The sequence below is a fragment of the Aptenodytes forsteri genome, unplaced genomic scaffold, assembly GCF_000699145.1.
Source record: "Aptenodytes forsteri isolate BGI_AS27 unplaced genomic scaffold, ASM69914v1 Scaffold125, whole genome shotgun sequence".
Lineage (NCBI taxonomy): Eukaryota > Metazoa > Chordata > Aves > Sphenisciformes > Spheniscidae > Aptenodytes > Aptenodytes forsteri.
Window position 1 is genome coordinate 2,968,667 of NW_008794447.1, and position 8,364 is coordinate 2,977,030.

Here is an 8,364-nt window from a genome sequence, read left to right on the forward strand (position 1 = left end):
TGGGTCGACGTTGGACTCGATGATCTTAGAGGTCTTTTCCAACCTCAATGATTCTATGATTCTATTACATCAGGCATGGCTTCTCCAAAAGAGGTTGCATTTTGGGATGTCTTCTATGGTGGACAATACCAGGAAGAAGCCTGTAAATCGTACGGACTTTTTTCTTCCAAATATGATCACTCCTGTAGCTTCGCCCAAGCCTCTAATATAATTAACCTAGACAGGACCATACACGCAGCAACATGGGGTATTACTAGCACTGTAAAGCACATGTAGACCAATGCACGCCACAGATCACAGAAAAATATGCTGCTTAACATTTAGAGCATCAAAAGATAATTAAAAAAACCCAAACACGCTGTCTAAATAACTCGATCCATGCCTGTTTAGTAGACTGATTGTGTACTTTCCCCTAGGGAATATTACTGGAAACAAGAAGTGTTTTAGCAATCAATTTTTCTGAATTCTTTACCTCATTCATAACAAGCATGGAAACAGTAAAGGTATGTCCTGCTGACACCCTGCCCTCCAAAGGGACAAATTCCTACACGTTCTCTCTCGCTCCTCCAGTGCTGCCACACTCCTTCCTGATTTGTCAGCACCCCAGAGAATCCCCATTCCTGCCAGCATCAGGCTTTCAAACCTATAGCTCTGACATAAGTGAGTTTCTTATTCCCGCAGCTGAAGGTGAGGATATCAAAGGGGGCCTCTAAGATTAAGTTTTCAGCAGAGATCGGGCAGAAGGAGCAGGGTTGTGAAGGATGCTCCTAGACCAAGTTTCTCCAGGAACTGCAAAACTGGTAATTTTAAAAGAAAATAAAGACATATTTTTTCCAAGTTTTGACATTTCAATATGAAAATTATTTCAACAGAAGCATTTTCAAAAGGCTAGGGGAGCAATGGGAACTGAACAAGGAGAAGCAATAAGAGAATTACATAAAAGAAAGCAGATGATTAAAAAATAATCTGTTAATAGTTGCACTAACACTTTTAGATGCTGGCTTCCGGACCCTTCCCCAAAACAGCCTTGAACCTGAAAAAAAACTTGTACAACTTGATATTTGGAGCAGTCTCATTCAACACAAAGGAAAAGACCAGCTGAAAAAGAGATACTGATCTATTTACAGGGATTCAAAGCACTCTGGGATGGTACTGATGAAGATACCCTGAGGATCGATGCGTACTCAGAATAAATGTGGAACGTCGACAGTAAATATAAATTATATAGGATCCTTACACTGCTTTGCACAATGGTGAAATTCAGTCTTTCAAAGATGTAAATTTGTGATGATACGTAAGCAGATTTCCTCAAATCTCTAGAGATTCCTGGGTACATCACAAGTGCAACTGGTTAGTAGCAACTTGTATAAATGCCTTCTTTCAAACGTCCGATGACAGATTTTGTAAATTGAATGAGCATTTCAAAGATAGCAAAGGGGGGGGTGTTTATTTTTCTGTTAGAGAAGTATCTACTGACTACGATGGGGACTTTGCGTACTGCACAGCACAAACCTCGTTACACAAGAAGACACAGCTTTATAGCAATTACTAGCATATGAGTTGCTTCTTAAAATGGAAAACACGGAAAGGCTTACTTTAACTGAAGCTGGAATTGCTCGCCCAAAACCTTTCAATTTACAGACAATGCAGCACAATTGTAACAGCATGGACTTGGCCAGCATACAGGTTTCTAAACAAGCTGTAATATATTTATTGAGATTGCATTATGATTGATTATTAATTCATTTCCTATGTAACTGAATCAATATTCAAAGTCTAAACTTAAAGCCCCCTGTTAATTATGCAGGAAGATGAATGATCTTATAGGTTAGCTTTGTCAAAACCAGTTGCACCATCTGTCAGAGATTAATTAGGAAAAGATTTATAAGCACAAATGAATTTGTCACATTTACTAAAGAAAAATGACTTGGCTGATGAAAATTATTTTCTAATGAATATAAATAATAAATATGACTGTAACCTCTTGAACTAGACATGAAACTTCAATTCAAAATAAGGGAAGAGACAAAAGTATGATTTCAGAGCTCTGGTCAATTTTCATGTATGCCACGTCAGGAAAACGTACTAAAGAAAATTCTTCTTGAAACTGTTTAACTTGCCTTGTATTTTCTTAGTTAAGTCTACAATTCTTCCAGGTCCTTTTCACAAGGTTCTTTCTGACTACTCAGACAGTTTCAAATCCAGCAGTGACTCATCAGTCAATAGACATTTGCATGTGTACAGAAATAAAATGATTGTTAGCTTTTAAAAAGGAAATCAGAGGAACCATTCAGAGACATAGAGTGCTAAACATAAAATTTTGCCTGGACTCTTTAAAAAAATGCAGGTACCATTCAGAAACCAAGGACGGACATTTGCACTGCAGTACATGTTAAGATAATCAGGTTGTTCTTTCTAAAACAGGATTGGAAATTTTGCTTTTTTTTTTTTTATGTCGTTATTAATTACTTACAATTCCTATTGCATTAGCACCTAGCAGATTTGTCTGCTCTTACACAGAACTGTTTAGATCAATTCAGTGGTAAAGGTTTTTCTAACAATCACGTGAAAAATCTTACATTATGTTCTCAATTTCATACAAATTCATCTTCTGACTTCTAATTTTCCACTGGCTTAATCTTAGGGCATTTGCTTTACAGAATAAGGCATTCTGAAATCTTATATTCCACACTGCTTTGAAGATCTGACAAAAAAACACCACCCCCACCTTGTTTGTGTTCCATTTTCTTCAGAAAATGCAGTTCAAGTTGTATATTGCATTGAATGCCTGCTAGGGCAGCAGCTTGGGAGGCGTATCAGCACTGACTGCTCTAGGTGCTTTGAAGAGCTGAACTACAAGTAGGGAAAATAAATGTGACTAGGAACAGATACTGCAGAAGGCGTGTTGGTAAGGCCATCACACCCGACTCTCGCTGCAGACCTGTGCATCAAACATAGACAGGTCCCCCAAGCCCCGGCAGCCCAAAGGAGCATCAGGGTTACTCTTGGAGCAATAAGTGACATCATTTCTTTAAAAATACTGGGGGGTGGGGTGGGAGGGGAGAATTAAAGTTGCCTTTTCCAAACTACTTGCTTTCACGGTCTGCTGCTCTTCGTTGCATCTGCTGGACAGCAGTACTGACACACTGCAAATAGTTACGCCCAATGACAGTGCCGTGAGACCTGCCGCACGGCTCTGCAAAGCGCAAACTGCCTTTCCACGCTGTCCTCTTTAATTAGCACTGCTGCTGCTGTTCAGCAGTCATAAGATGAGCAGTATTAACGGAAAAAGCAGGGCCAACGTTTCTGTTGAGTTAATTGAAAACGTCTCCCAGTTACCATGGAATAACATTTACAAAACATTTCAAGGCCTTTCAACAGGAATTTTTCTTTAATTCCCATCTATAGGCTCACTTAAACAATTCACCTCCACTGGCTCCTATACGTTTTGCAGCAAATTTGGGCTGCAGCAACAACAGGTCTCTGATACAAATTTCCAAGCAGCTAGAATTTGGCCATAAGGAAAAGTGTAAACAAGGAGCGCTCTGTACACACATACACACACATACGGTGGGATGGTCAGAAAGCACGAGAGCCAGAGGTAGCTCAAGTGGAAAGAATAGAAATAAATTAACATAAGAAGGGAGGCAAACAGAACACAAGACTCTCTTGCTGGAAGGGGAAGGAAAGGAGTTTGTTTTGGTCAGGTAATAATGAATTTTTTATGCACTCCGAGGCAAACGTTAATGGCGAAACCTGTAACGGGCAACTCGGGCCAGCTGAGGCAGCATGAAAGAGAAGATGTGATCCTTTCTTGTCCTCAGAAGAACCACACTGCTCTCAGCCTCAGTGACCATTTACAGCAGTATTGGTAATAAGGGATAAACTGTCCTCCTGTCGGCAACACTGCCAGTGCTGGAGTTAATGAAAGCCTAAACAACAGGAGGGCCCTAAGTGACGTTAACGACAACACCTTTGCTGTCTCTTGCAAAGAGGTACATCATTACTGCTCTTGATCTGGGGGGTGGACTTGGAGAACACTGTGGATTAGCAAGCATGAGACCAGATGGGCAAGAAGAGAAGAAGAAATTGTTTGTGGCTGCCTAAATTTTATACTGGCTCTGTCCTCAGCACAGTTTAGGACAACTCCAGGGGTTGTAGTACAGTGAAGAATCTGACCTTTTTTTCTCCAAGTGCAGAAAAAAATCAGAAACAGGCCTTCATTTCGTGCAAACAAGAGAATTTGCTGTTTTCCTTCTGCCCACTTATTTTATGCAGCAATCTGCTCTATTACCATTTTAATAATAATCAAACAACCATTTTTTTTCCCCTGAGAAACAGAACTAATGAAGTCTGTCTCCTGATTCATCTGACCCTCCTCCCTCTGTTTTCTACCATTCCTATACTCTCTTCAGCTCTTTCCTGACATTTCCACCACACTGAGACTAGTCTGAAGCTGCCCGTGAACTGGCCAGGCTGTGAATTATCTCTTCCTCAGCAGCAAGCACTAATGTACATGTTTCCACTCCCCCCTATTGCAAATTTTGAAATTAAACTAAAAATATTAAGATAGATACTCTTTTCTAATTAGGTTGTGATTGGACCCCATTCAAAATTTATGAGGGGAATGCAGGAAACTTACAGACGAACTCCACCATCATGTAAAGTCTTATTTCCCAGGGAAACCTGCCTAAAAATACTTAAATATAACACCTCAGCTTCACATACCAATGTGGACATTGGTTTCTGTTTCTCAACAAAAACAAGGCTAGGTGATGGAAAGAGAATCTGATCAAAATGTAAAGGGCATACACATGCCCAGTGCCAGTGATATTAAATCAAGGATGAATCCAAAGAGGACAGCAAGATCAACAGAGTACAAAGTTTATCTTATCTTCTGCTTTCAAAGTAGACTTGAAAAACTTCAGCAAAGAAGTCATACCAGACAGTACATTAGAGTTAATAGGAATCTGTTGGATTTCTCTGACTCTAACCACAACTCAAGATCTGGTTTAAATGGTTCAGCAACAATCACTTTGATGAGCAGCACAGGTAGGTCCAAATCTTAGCAGTAGGATAGCAAGAAGGTCATCGGTAACTTTTGTACTGAGGTTTTAAACACTGATCAGTCTGATCCTTCAGATCAGTTCCCAGTGGCCTGTAAGATGTAGAGTTTAACATACAGCTAAATTAAAACGTGTAACAGCCTTGAAATATCTTGATAATCCATTGGGGGGGGGGGAACCAACTTGTTTTTTTTCAGAAAACAAGACAAGCTTAGTTCAAGAATCAACCCAAAGAAATCATTTACACAGTCCTCATTTTTCCTATCCTACCTAAAAAGTTTTGGCTGAGACTTAAAAATACTTTAGGTATTACGTGTTTTGTTTTTAATTTAGGGTCACATGTACACAGACTTAAATTTACATTTGTGAAGGTGGTAATTTAAGAGGACTATTTATTTGAATAAAGCTAAGCACAGCCATTAAAAAATGTTTCATGCCTCATGACTTATCTCATGCTTTATGCTGCCCTGGAAGATGTTAAAAGGCTTTGCCTTTTGTGCTAATCCTTAATTAGGAGATTCTGCCTTTAGTTGTATAACTACTGTGCATGCACATTTACAGCAGGAGTCTAGTGCACTTTCCCCTGCCCACTGAGATCAGCTTAGACACATAGCGCGGAACTAGAATAGCACCATTGTAGACTTCAACATGGATATTTACTTATTAAAACCCGGTTGCCCTCTGCCATAGTTAAGACTTCTTTTTGCTACCATCAATAATCCATCACAGAAATCCAAGATACATGTGTTTGTTCTGAAAGTGCTTACTGATACCCACTTGTCATCCAGCTTTACCCCCACCACAAGCTCCAGGACTCTCCTTAGAAGAGCTCCGACTGCCGTACTCCCTTTGCAAAATAAAGGCAGTCACAGACTACCAACACATACAGTAGTCTCAGAGGAAGGTGTTGCTACAAATATATTACTGCTAGGTGGAATTCCACCTTCTTCCTGGCAGGTAATCAAAATGTGTTCAGAGTTACTCCACTACAATCATAATAAATACCAGTGCTCCAACCAAAAGCAGAAGAGTTTTCTCCAGACAATTTTCTCAACAAAACCCAGCAAAAAAACCCATGCTGTATCATGAGAACCAATGAGAAACAAAATAAAAAAAAATATATCTTTTTAAAAAAATCTCACGTTTACTCCAAAGTCCAGGTAATGACTGTAACTAATTCAAAATACGTCTTCAAAAAAGTAGTGATAAATTTATAAAAAATAAACTATGGTTGCCACCATTCTAGTTGGTGCCTCCTTTGAAATAGTCCTAAATAGGTAGAGCTGCATTACCAACAGGTAATGAGGGCAGGAGCAGGATACAGTGTGCAGGAGTCTTATGTTTGTAGGACCACATATATACATCATATCTTTACAAGCAGTAAAATTTGCACCAGTTGCCAGTCTGGTGCAAGTCATGCATGTGCAGAGGGCTAACTGCTGGAGGATGTAGCAGCCACACGGCAAGCGGGGCACTCCAGATTGTGCCCTGGTGCACAGCTTCAACTTTGGTTTGACCACGAGGAAGACAGTTTCAAGTGCCAACACAAATTCCGACCAAAAAGAACACTAAATCGGTAAAGTGAGCAACGCTCAGTGAAACCTAGAAAAATAAGCAAAAAATAATCCTGCTAAAATCTTAGACTGTCAAAAATGGGCAGGACTGCCAATTGCTTCTAAAATCAGTTAGGTTATAGAACAACCCAATCCAAAAATTAACCAAAGAAGTCAGAATAAAACTCTGAATCAATGGACTTCCTGTTGTATGAGAAAAAACACTTGTCCCCAAGCAGAGACAGCAAATACCCTAAATGCAAGCGATTGACAGCCCTTGTTGTTTTTCTTTCTTTCTGCTGTCTTTCCAGCTTATGGGACCATGTTTTCATTCTCTCTGGTACTGCATGGTTTAAATGTACCCACTGATGGGACCCCATGGAAAGCAATGGAAAGAACTGCTCCATCTGCTTTGGGAGAGGAAAAAAAGGAAGTCCAAGTTTCTGCCCTTTCAGAAAAGCGCTATCTTCTCTTCAACATCATCTGTTTGTAAAGACTCCTTTGAGAAACCTAAAAGTTTATGGAGTCCTGCAAGAAACAAAAGTGTCTCTATTTTGCTGGGATTCAGAGGCCTGACTTCAAGAAATGTAGGTATTTTGAAGCTGAACTGAGGGAAATTATCTTTCTCGCAAACACTATATATATATACACACACACACACACACACACAAAAAAAGTTCCTCCTTTTCATTCTGTTCTGCTACTTCTAATTTAATGGAGAAAATTAAGCAGTAATTTCAGCCAGGTCCTGCTGTTCTATTCAAATCTATTTTCATCAGATTATCACTTCCAGCAGTGATAGAAATATTAATGATTTTTTAAAGGGAGTGTTGTATTTAAATATTTCAAAACTATTGGTTTGTTTTTGGCAATGAGAAGGAAACACATTGACTGGAAGCTGCAGCTAATGCTGCCTTTTATAAATCTCCTGTCAGGCAAAGAATGGTTCTCCATAGATTCCAATATGATGTAGAGCTCTAAAGCAAACACTCCTATTGCCAAGAGGCTCAAAGGGAACTACCACCGCAATATCGTGGGCTGAATAGTGGGATTTTAGTTTATCTTCCCCACCATAGAAGCTGAGCAAAAAGAGGAGATGGCTCAGAATGCTTCAAGTAGAAAGTTGATTGATTTACTGAAATGCCAAAACCTCTAGATAAGCAAAACCGCTACGCTGAAGTTTACAGGCAATTTCATTAGATGGCAGCACAGTGGAGACAATGCGTTTGAAGCCTGCTCTTACCAGCACTCGGACTCTTACTTCAATGCAGAATTGCACATACATATGCACATGTTGCATGGGAACGTACAAGCTATACAGCATTCTGGCTTCAGTGTCTGTGAAGTCTACAAGTACACTTTCAGCTACCCGGTGCAAAAACAATATAAGGACCACAGCTACAATAGAAAAATGTAAACGTAAGAAAAAGATACATTAGCATGATCTAAGCATTCCTAACTGCGTAATAGGAGAAGCAAAGAAATAAATCAGCAGCACATGATAACTTACCTAATTTAATCTCTTATTGTGGGCACCAGTGACACAGCCAGGAGCAGTCTCAGGACTATCAAGAAGGACTACAGAGCCCTGGGAGCAGCGGTAAGGGACTTGGGAATGCCGGTAGTTTTTTCATCAATCCTGCTGGTCAAAGGGAAGGGGTTTGAAAAGGCCAGTCAAACCTGGCAAGTCAACAAATGGTTACGGGACTGGTGCCACAGCCAGGGGTTCAGCTACTTAGACCATG